Source organism: Hypanus sabinus, chromosome X1 (genome assembly GCF_030144855.1).
Source record: "Hypanus sabinus isolate sHypSab1 chromosome X1, sHypSab1.hap1, whole genome shotgun sequence".
NCBI lineage: Eukaryota > Metazoa > Chordata > Chondrichthyes > Myliobatiformes > Dasyatidae > Hypanus > Hypanus sabinus.
Window position 1 is genome coordinate 55,352,235 of NC_082738.1, and position 12,007 is coordinate 55,364,241.

A 12,007-nucleotide genomic window follows, 5' to 3' on the forward strand; every position below is an offset into this window, starting at 1 on the left:
CATGTTTCTTGATTCACTTAATTTCCAACAGGATAATCTTACATTATGGTGTGGCAAATGGACTTAGAGACAAACAAAGAATATTAGACAGTTCTTTTTTTTAAATCATAAACTAGCTTCAAACAGCTCCAGGTAAATTAGTTTCCATTAAAATGCAGAACAGAATTAGATTGTTGTTGTATAAATAAATACAGTTCAAAATAATGTGATCAATAATATCCATTTTTTCTTGGGTATTCTTCCCAAACTTAACAACTAAGGTAGTTTTTAAAACTCACATACGGCGGATATGTTCCCTGATGCAATATATTAAAACAATTTTTGACAATGTGTTTTTGCTTAGAACATACTTTCTTGCCTCTTGGATCTGTACTGGAATCAATTTGAGATTGACAGATAAAATTCCCTACTGACTATGAGAGCCCAAAATGAAATGAATTTGAACAAACTTATTCAACCCTTAAGTGTTTTAGATTGCTTTTGTGCTGACAGATATTGAAACATTCAAAAGGTTTTAAGGAGTTACTTGCAATGACTGTTGGCAGTGCAGAGATTTATGGAAAAAAGATCAGGAAACTAATACCTTGCTAGAAGGTGGTAAATTTGGAGAGAGTCCAAAATAAGTTTATAGCAATGTAATGAATCAATAAAATATCATAAACTTATATACAATGGATAGGAAAAGGATCCATGTGCTTCAAAATTGGAATTTGTGTTCATTTGGTTCACCAATGCCCCTGCCAAATTGGGTCTCACCTGATATATCCATGGATTAGTTACAAGCAAGCATGCAACAGCAAGGTTAACATCTCAAAAGGTGAACTGAATCATTATCTGGTTTACAACAGAAGCACTCCACTTTTCATTTAGCTGCTGCGCATTTTCTATGAAGCAATCAAGCCTTTAAAATCATATCCCCCTCTATAACCAGACAACAGGACCACATATTATGGCTGTCAGGGAGGAGATAGAGGCTTCAATAGTTCCATTTAATATCAGAAAATGTATACAATGTACAAAATGAAATTCTTGTTCTTTGCAGACATCCATGAAAACAGAAAAGTGCCCCAAAGAATAAGTGACAGAAAAACATTAGAACCTCAAAGACCCCTACTCCCCCCTCCTAGATTCAGAGAGAGACTGTGAAATATTGTTATCAAAGATAAATGTTAGAAAGAATCTCATGGACTCACTGCAGTCATAACAAGAACAACTTGATAGGTCTCCAAGGAATGACACATCACAAATAATGGAGCAAGGCTGAACTAAATATCATGGCCTTACCACTGACACTGCAATTACACACTGCTCCTTTATACTGATTCTGACTCACTCTGTCACACACACATAAGTAGTACTTGGTAATATAAATACTGACATGAGAAAATGAGATTGTGTAGCTTGGAATCACCATCCTTAGTTGTTTAAACTGTCAAATTGACTTCAGCTGAATCTTATGCTCAAAGAGAGTTCCAGGAAGTTTCTGTCATTAGTGGTGGAGCAGAAACATCATTGGCTTAGAAGTGCAATCCATCAGTGCAGCACCTTAACTTCTGTATGACAATGTTAAATTTATTCATATGCCAATCATTCTCAGCTGCATTGTCTACAATGGTAAATTTTAACCACTGACAAAATATTAATTATTAGGTGCAGAATGGTTTAAATGTGGAATTATGTTGGACAAAAGAAGAAAATTCATGTAGGAAATTTGAGTGATAGGACTGTAAATTAACTCCTGGTGTTTTTCAAGAACTGCAAAAGGAACCTGTATAACATCCAGGAAAACAATGTCTCATCCAGAATCACACAGGTCTTTTCTGCTCTATTCCACTAATGAACTGAGTAGGTACATGTGATAGTCACAGGTATGCTAGATCTCCACTGGAAATCTTCTCTTTGTTAGGCAATTCCCTATAGTGTAGCCAGATGTTGCTATCTTGTGAATCAAGTGACATGATTCAGCTAAATACAAAGTACATTGCAGACGCTGTGGTCAAATCGACACGTACAAACAAGCTGGAGGAACTTAGCAAGTTGGGCAGTATCCATGGAAATGAGCAGTCACGCTTCATTGACTGCTTGTTTCCACGGATGCTGCCCAACCTCCTGAGTTCCTCCAGCTTGTTTGTACGTGTTGACATGATCCAGCTGCTTTTTTTACTGGGAAACCGGCTCCACCAGTAGTATCTCATCCTTGTAGTTGTCTTATCTTCCTGCTCCTTTTTCTTCTGCTTATCTTCCTCTTGGGACTAGTAGTCTGCTCTTCCTCTGATATGAATGGTGACTTGCTGTTGATGAGGTTATGGAACATACAAGAGGTGACGCATCCATCAGCTGTACTCTAGACTGATGTAAGCAGGTGAATCTCATGTTCAGAAAGCTGTTGACTCTCACAATACCAACAGTCAACAGGAACTAAAAGAACAATCACAAGGTCCGCCTCTCAGGGCAGAGCTGTCTCCAAGGAGATATGAAAAATGTAGACTTCCTATTAATTAAGGATTCCTGTGAGCTTCCAGGAAGCATGGATTTAACTGTGAGAAAATTACTTTATGATCAGCACTGAATGAATAGAAGCTTCCTGCAGAATTGCATGGTTACTGTTTGTACTTGGCACTCACTAACCATTGGCAGGGAGTTCCTAAAGAGCACTTTTGGCTGAAGTATGATCAATATACATAAGTGTCAAATTTCCCACATACAACCTCCTCCTAAATGAAGTCAAGGTACATATATGATGTCACTCCTCCTTTTACAGACATCAACAGGGGCCTTGTGGAATGATCCTGAGGGTAAAAACTTCAGAGTGGTTGTGACCTTGTCATTCACAGTGAGAGCCATATAGCTAATGCGCATGGATGGAGGTTGTGCTCGGGATGACAATCTTTGAAAATGTGAACCTGAGGAGGTATGAACCTTGGAAAAGTCAAGATAGGATCATATGTCTCTAAGCACTCTCTGAGATGGGGTATCCTCACATCTGGATTTTCTGCACTCCCTCTTCTATGGTCTCTGACCATTTCCAGTTCATCTGCAATGCCCATTCCAAAGTTCCCACACAGAAAGTGTTGCCAGTGATTTGACCACTCACTGAGGTAACCAGAAAATTGGATGTTCTTGCTAAAATATTCTATTTTAATTGGTGTCCAAATATAGAATGTACAATGCAGCATGTTATACTCATTGATTTTTTTTTATTGGTGCCAAATTTGTTTATTGGTTCTATTTTTTTATTGGTGTTATTTGTTATAATTCCAAGCAAACTCATCAGCAAACTCCAGGCCCTGGGAGTCAAGCCTCCCTCTGCAACGGGATCCTTGACTTTCTGATCAACAGACATCAATCAGTAAGGCTAGGCATCAACATCTCCACCTTGTCGTTCTACACAGTGGTGCATGAATATGACGAAAATGGAAGGATATTAACATTATGAAGGTAAAAGAGATTAGTTTGGTTGGCTATTTGAAAATTAATTTAATTGGCTCAGGACAACATTGTGGGCCAAAGGGCCTGTTCCTGTGCTGTGTTCTATGGTGCTCTGATCCTCAGATTCCTCCTCTACTCACTCAAAAAGAGGGAGGGGTGATATGCATACAACAACACATCTAAATCAGTGGTGTTGAGGATGAAAGGGTTGAAAGTGCCCAGTTCTGAAACAGAAATATCACCAAAGGCCTGCCTGGTGCATCATAGACAAGAAAGCTCACCAATGCCTCAGGAGGCTAAAGAAGGTCAGCATGTCACTGTCAACTCTTACCAATTTTTATTGATGCACCAATAAAGCATTTGGCAATGGCTTGATATGGCAACTGCACTGCATGTAACAAGAAGTTGCACGGAGTTGTGGACACAGCTTAGCACATTACAGGACCCAGCTTCCCCTCCATGTCTGTACTTCCCACTGCCTCAGTAAAGCAGCCAGAGTAATCAAAGATGCCACCCACTACTCTTCCATTGGGCAGAAAATACAAAAGCCTGAAATTATGTACCACCAGGCTTAAGGGGAATTTATATCTCACTGATATTAGACTTTCAAAAGAACATCTTGTATGATAAGATGGACTCTTGTCTTCACAATCTACCTTATTACAATCTTGCACTTTAGTCATTTATCTACGCTGCACTTTTTCAGTAGCTTCTGCACTGCATTGTTATTGCATTGCCTTATCCTAGTACAATGTACTATGCAATGATTTGATCTGCATGAACAGTATACAAGACAAACTTTTTGCTGTATTTTGGTACATGTGACATTAATAAACCAATACCGATAGCTGTTCTCGCATCTCAATCATCTTGTACTGAATTCTAAAATATTCTTTCCTCAGGCTCATTTTTTTTCTTTTTGGCAACACTGTATGTCCCTTTGTTTGATTTATTTCTCTTACTATGGTTGAATCATTTTCCCAAGAGAATTTATTTCTCGATGGAAGATACAAAACATATGTAACAAAGTATGAATTATTTTATTAAGTATTTGTCACTGCTCATCCAGCATAGCATTAGAAATAGATTTTTGGTCTACCTTTGTTAATTCATTCTTTGTTGCTACATATGGCTTTGTGAGAGGCAGGTCATGCCTCATGAGACTGATTGAATTCTTAGAGAAAGTGACAAAGCACATTGAAGGTAGAGCAGTGGATGTAGTGCTTATGGATTTTAATAAGGTGTTTGATAAGGTTCCCTATGATAGCCTCATTCAGAAAGTCAGGAGGCATGGCATCCAGAGAAACTTGGCTGTGAGGATACAAAATTGGCTCATTCACAGAAGGCAGAGGGTAGTAGCAGACGGAGCATACGCTGCCTGGAGGTTGGTTACCAGTGTTGTTCCATAGGAATCTGTTCTGGGACCCCTGCTCCTTGTGATTTTAGTAAATAACTTAGATAAGGAAATGACAGGGTGGGCTAGTAAGGTTGCAGATGACAAGAAGATAGGTGGAGTTGTGGATAGTGTGGAAGGTTATTGTAGGTTGCAATGGGACATTGACAGGATGCAGAGCTGAGCTGAGAAGTGGCAAATGGATTTCAATCCAGAAAAGTGTGAAGTAATTCATTTTGGAAGGTCCAATTTAAAGGCAGAATAAGGGTTAGTGGCAGTGTGGAAGAGGGGTATTGGGAGTCCACATCCAGAAACTCCCCGAAGTTGCTGTGCAAGTTAATAGGGATGTTAAGAAGGTGTTGGCCTTCATTAGTCAGGAGATTGAATTCAATAGACACAAGGTAATGTTGCAGTTCTATAAAAGCCCTGCTTAAACCATACTTCAAATATTCAGTTCTGGCCACCTTATATAGGATGGATGTAGAAGCTTTAGAGAGGGTGCAGAGAGTTACAGGGTGCTGCCTAGACCAGAGAGCATATTTTATGGGGACAGGTTAAGTGTGCTAGGGATTTTCTTTTTGGAGCGATGGAGGATGAGAAGAGACGTGATAGAGGCATAGTGGAAAAGTTCATAGTGATAGTGATAGTGCATAGTGGATAGCCAGACTTGTTTCAAGAGCAGAAATAACTAATACAAAGGGGTATCATTTTAAGGTGATTGGTACACCCTTTACACAGACAGTGATAGGTGTATGGAATGCCCTAACAGGGATAGTAGTAGAGGCAGATATTTTAGGGTGTTACATACTCGTGACACATGACAGTGGTGCCCTTGTCATGTGACTGGGGTTGAAGCTGTACTGGACTTGAGGTGATGGTCTTGTGATGGTGGAATGACGTCATTTTCCCGCCAGTAGAGATCATGTGACGGGTTTTTTTTACAGGTTATAAAAGGTAGACCTCACCCTGTGAGGAGGGGCAGTTCGTGGCTGGATTTGCCAAGTTGACTTCATGCCACTGCGTGTTTGAAGTGATGACGCAGTTTAGTTGAAGGATGAAGTTTTTATTTAATGCCTAAAGTTTAAAAGGTTAATGCCAACAGGTTCTTTATGATTCTGTTAGTTTGAGAATTAGAGGAGAGTGAAGATTCAAGGTTGGAAGTAAAGATCGAGGAGAATCGCTTTCTACGGTGAAACGGGGGCGACCTTTGTTTGATCCTTATTTGGAAGGATTTCGTTGACTATCTTCGTGTTAATCCCTAGGTTTACCTAGAAAGGATTGAAGGTAGTGGAGAAGGAAAGGTCAGTGCCTTTAAGCCGTTCTGTTTCGTAAATTCTTCGTGGGAATTTCGACGTCGGGAATCGAAGCAAATGACGTGAAAGATAACTTAAATCGTCCTGTAAAGTCTCTCCTTTTAAATGGACTGTGAGCATATCGAACTTTTGGCAATATCACTTTAAAGAACTGTTTTGGAATATCACTTTAAGAACTGTTTTGGAATATCACTTCAAAGAACTGTTTTGGGAATATCACTTTACGAACTGTTTGAACAGCCGCTCAGCAGCTGTTTCCGGTTACGGTAGTGTTTGTTTACTTTTGGGGGGTTTGTGTTCTGTGTTTAATAAACGTGTTGTTTTATTATAAGAAACCCTTGCCGAACTCATATATTTATTGTTGCCTGAATACGTAACATTAAATATGGGGGCTCGTCCGGGATTGAATTTTTTGAGTTTAAATGCTTGCTAACTTTTAAATCGGTGTTTTGGAAACGGGGATTACTCGGTTCTTTTGTTTGGCTTGTTGTGGTATTCGGCAGCAATGAATATTGATGAGTTTCTGGCTTCGCCAGCTGCAGAGGTGTTGGCGAAGGCGAATAAAACTGAGGTGTTTGAGATAGCTAGTAGATTGCGACTTAAAGGTATTTTGCAGACTACTTCTAAGGCTGTGATACAGAGAAAAATCGCGTCACACTATGTGGATTCGGGTGTTTTTGATGAATCGATTTTAGAGTCGTTTCAAATAAGTAATCTGGAGATGCAGTTGCAAATCGAACAAATGAAATTGGAGAGGTGTAAATTGGAGGCGGAACAAAAGCAGAGAGAATTTGCATATGCAATGGAGGAATTAAGGACTGGAAATCAGTCTTCTGGTTCTAAAAAAACGTTTGTTGCTAGTCAAGAAATTAAATTGGTCCCTCCATTTAGTGAAACAGAAGTGGAAAGGTATTTTCAACATTTTGAAACTATTGCTCTGATGTCAGAGTGGCCGAAAGATAAATGGTCAGTGTTGTTACAAAGTGTAATTAAAGGCAAAGCACAACAAGTTTACACAGCTTTAACAGCTGCACAAGCTCTTGATTATGATATTGTAAAGAGTCATATTTTAAACGCATATGAGTTAGTCCCAGAAGCATATAGGGAAAGATTCAGAAGTTTGAAAAAGTCTGTGGAAAAAACTTATGTGGAATTTGCCTATGATAAAGCTATGTGTTTTGAGAGATGGGTTTCTTCTAAAAATGTAAATGGGGACTATGATACATTGAGAGAGCTGATTTTAATGGAGGAATTTAAAAGAAGCATTCCTGTTGAAGTAAGGACTTACTTAAATGAGAAGGATACTGATAAATTGCAGGACTGTGCTAGATTAGCTGATGAGTATGTTTTGATCCATAAGAACAAATTTCCTCAAGGCAGAATTTGTAAGAGGAAAAATAACATGGAGACTCCAGGTAAATTTGAAATTAAATTGGAGGTTGATGAGAAAGGAAAGCCTGTGAAGGAAAGACAGTTTGGTCTTACTTGTAACTATTGTAAGAAGCCTGGCCATGTAATAGCTAACTGTTTCAAATTGAAAAAGAAAGAGAAGGAAGCAGTTCCAGATGCTTGTGTGCAACATACTGAAGAACCTGTAAAGTTACAGGGTTTGATAAAAACAAATGAGGCTTTGTTAGAGTCTGACCAAGTTAGAAAGGGATATGATCATTTTATAACTGAAGGGTTTGTATCCTTGAAGGAAGGATCTACTTTGGTGCCAATAAAAATCCTTAGGGATACTGGTGCTTCTCAATCACTGATGTTAGACAGTGTGTTGAAGTTTAATGAAGAGTCTGATACTGGTGAGGTAAATTACATAAGAGGTGTTGGAAGTGATTTTATGCCTGTACATTTACATAAAGTAAATTTAAAGTCAGGGTTAGTTACAGGATTTGTTAAAATAGGATTACAGCATAGCTTACCTGTGAATGGTATTTCTTTATTGTTAGGTAATGACTTGGCAGGTGGACAAGTTTTTCCTGAAGTGCATTTGACAATGGAGTCAGAGGAACCAGAGATGAATTCTAACACAGATTCTTCCTGTGTTGTGACTAGAGCTATGGCTAAAAAGATTGATGCGCAGAATGAGGTTGTTATTCAGGATTGTTCAACTCAGGATTCGAGTTTTGAGGATGTGTCAGAGACTTTCTTATCTTCGTTGTTTGAACAAGATTCTGGGAGTAAGTCTGACTATAAAGATTTATCTTTGTCTAGGAAGGAGATGATAGCAGAGCAGAATAGAGATTCTGAGATTATAAAATTAAAAGAGCAGGTTTTACTAGATAGTGAAATTGATAAAGACGCTAGGATGAGGATGTTTAAGTCTGGAGATAAGGTGTTGGTTCTTTTCCCAGTGCAGACAAATCCTTTACAAGCTAGATTTCATGGTCCTTATGAAATTGTGTCTAAAATTAATGATGTGGATTACGTGGTAAAAACTCCAGATCGTAGAAGGTCAACACAACTTTGCCATATAAATATGTTGAAACCATATTTTGAGAAACAATCTGATACTGTGACTGTTGTGGTTAGTGAGAATGAGTTTGATTTAACTAGGAACGTGATAGATGATTCATCTGACTTTCATTCTAAATCCAACATTGTTTCTGTTAGGTTACCAAATTCAACCATTCTGGAAAATATTGATGAAAAATTAGCACATTTACAGTTAGATCAGAGACAACAGATGAAGGAGTTTGATGTTACAAGAGTACAATATTGTGATAACTCATATTAAAGGTAAAGATAATGTGGTTGCTGATTGTCTATCTCGATGTTGAATGTACACTGTAATTTTTTTTTTTGGAGTGTTTTTTTTTTCAATTGTAACACTCCTACTGTATTGTGAGTTATAAGCTGTTATATGATGGTGTTGTGGATTGTATATGTTATAAAATTTATACCTTTGTTTTTCTTGTAAGCAATTGTTAAAAATTTTTGTTCTTGTCAGACCAAAAATGTTTTTTTTTGGAGGGAGGTGTTACATACTCGTGACACATGACAGTGGTGCCCTTGTCATGTGACTGGGGTTGAAGCTGTACTGGACTTGAGGTGATGGTCTTGTGATGGTGGAATGACGTCATTTTCCCGCCAGTAGAGATCATGTGACGGGTTTTTTTTACAGGTTATAAAAGGTAGACCCCACCCTGTGAGGAGGGGCAGTTCGTGGCTGGATTTGCCAAGTTGACTTCATGCCACTGCGTGTTTGAAGTGATGACGCAGTTTAGTTGAAGGATGAAGTTTTTATTTAATGCCTAAAGTTTAAAAGGTTAATGCCAACAGGTTCTTTATGATTCTGTTAGTTTGAGAATTAGAGGAGAGTGAAGATTCAAGGTTGGAAGTAAAGATCGAGGAGAATCGCTTTCTACGGTGAAACGGGGGCGACCTTTGTTTGATCCTTATTTGGAAGGATTTCGTTGACTATCTTCGTGTTAATCCCTAGGTTTACCTAGAAAGGATTGAAGGTAGTGGAGAAGGAAAGGTCAGTGCCTTTAAGCCGTTCTGTTTCGTAAATTCTTCGTGGGAATTTTGACGTCGGGAATCGAAGCAAACGACGTGAAAGATAACTTAAATCGTCCTGTAAAGTCTCTCCTTTTAAATGGACTGTGAGCATATCGAACTTTTGGCAATATCACTTTAAAGAACTGTTTTGGAATATCACTTTAAGAACTGTTTTGGAATATCACTTCAAAGAACTGTTTTGGGAATATCACTTTACGAACTGTTTGAACAGCCGCTCAGCAGCTGTTTCCGGTTACGGTAGTGTTTGTTTACTTTTGGGGGGTTTGTGTTCTGTGTTTAATAAACGTGTTGTTTTATTATAAGAAACCCTTGCCGAACTCATATATTTATTGTTGCCTGAATACGTAACAAGGGGCATTTAGGAAGCTTAGGTAGGCACATGGATGATAATGGAGGATAATGTAGGAGGGAAAGGTTAGATTGATTTCAGAGTAGGTTAAAAGGTTGACATAACATCGTGGGCTGAAGGGCCTGTACTGTGCTGTAATATTCTATGTTTTTTGTCAAAATGTACCAGTTTTATATTTAAATTTATCACACATATTCAGCATAAAATCATGACCACTCTTCTCCAGAGTCTCTTTAGCTACAAGACTGGAAGGCTATTAAGCCCAGTTAATTTGACAATACTAGATTTCAGTAAAGCTGTTCTGTAATTTAGATATTGATGTATAGATCTTGAAAACTATCTTGAAGCAGTCTATGAATTAATTCTCTTCAAAGAGGGACAATTGTTTAAGATAATGAGAAACTTCTCCCCTACAAGGGTTCAAAATTCTCTATAGAGAGTTGAGATGACTGAGTTATTATGTATATATTTACAGTTGAAACTGACAGGTTTTGGACTGCAGTATAAATAAGGATTATGAGGATCAAGCAGGAAATGGAGATGAATTTAGATCAACCACGATCTCATTGGTTGTCAGATCAGGTTTCAAAGTGAATTTATTATCAAAACATGTTACCATATACTACCTTGGAGTTCATTTTCTTGCAGGCATTTACAGCAAAAGGTAAATTTTATGAAAAAACAATGGATAAACAAAGACATTGAGCCAAGAGCTCACCAATGCCTCTACTTAGTCAGAAGGCTAAAGCATGTCTCCATTGACTCTTACCAATTTTTATCAGTGAACCAAAGAAAGCATTTTGTCTGGGTACATAACGACCTGGTATGGCAATTGCTCTGCACCTGACCACAACAAGCTGCAGAGTTGCCGACACAGCTCAGAACATCACAGAAACCAGCCTCCCTTCTATGAACTCTGTCTATCCTTCTCACTGCCTCAGTAAAGCAGCCAGGATAATCTACAACCCCACCCACCCTAGACATTCTCTCACTTACTCCCTCTCTCATTGAGCAGAGAACGAGGGGTAATTGATAAGTTTGTGGCCTAAGGTAGAAGGAGTCAATTTTAGAAAACCTAGCACATTTATTTTTCGACACAGTCCCCTCCTACATCTACACACTTAGTCCAAAGGTCATGGAGCATACGGATCTCGGACCTGCAGAAAGTGTCCACAGCAGGGGTGATTGATAAGTTCACAGCCTAAGGTAGAAAGAGACATCTCCTTCTATCTTATGCCACGAACTTCTCAATCACCCCTGGTGAGTTATTAACTTCAAACTTTCTGCATAATCACTCAAAGAGTTGACCTGAATGTGCATGTAATGAGAGCTGTATAACTCATCTCCTTCTACGATAGGCAGCCCATCAAGACTGTGCCAGTTCTCAAAGCAAATACTTATTTCACAGTAACCTATTCTTCCACACTCACCCATCCATATTCCCTTGATTCTCCTAAAAGCCATCCACACAAGGGGCACTTTACAACAGCCAATTAACCAAATTTGGAATGTTGGGGTGCAAACTGGGGCAGTTAGGGAAGATCTACTCAATTAAAGGAAGTACATGGAAATTATATTCCAACAGAACCAGAGTATACAATCTAACTTCGTTTGCTGGAACTGTGAGATACTACCTCCACTGAGCTAGCCAGAAAAGATAGCTGGATTGAGTCAAAAAACTTCACTAATTTCTAGACAATAGTCTATGATTCTGTGTTGAACTGCTCTGTAGAGGGTAGTTCTCACAGCCACAGTATCATGTACATAAAGTTTGCTGTCCTTGATGCACTCAGTGCTGGAAGTCCAGAAACAATGCACAGTCTTTAATGTTTATGATAAACAATTGATGATGTTGATAGTCAAAGAAAGAACAATGATGCACAAGCTTAGATTTTGCAATATGTTTATTTTAAAAGTTTGCTCAGTATGAAATTGGCTTTTATTGAAAAATGTAGATAATTGATCCTGGATAGAGCAGGCATAATGGTCGATTTTTCTTTC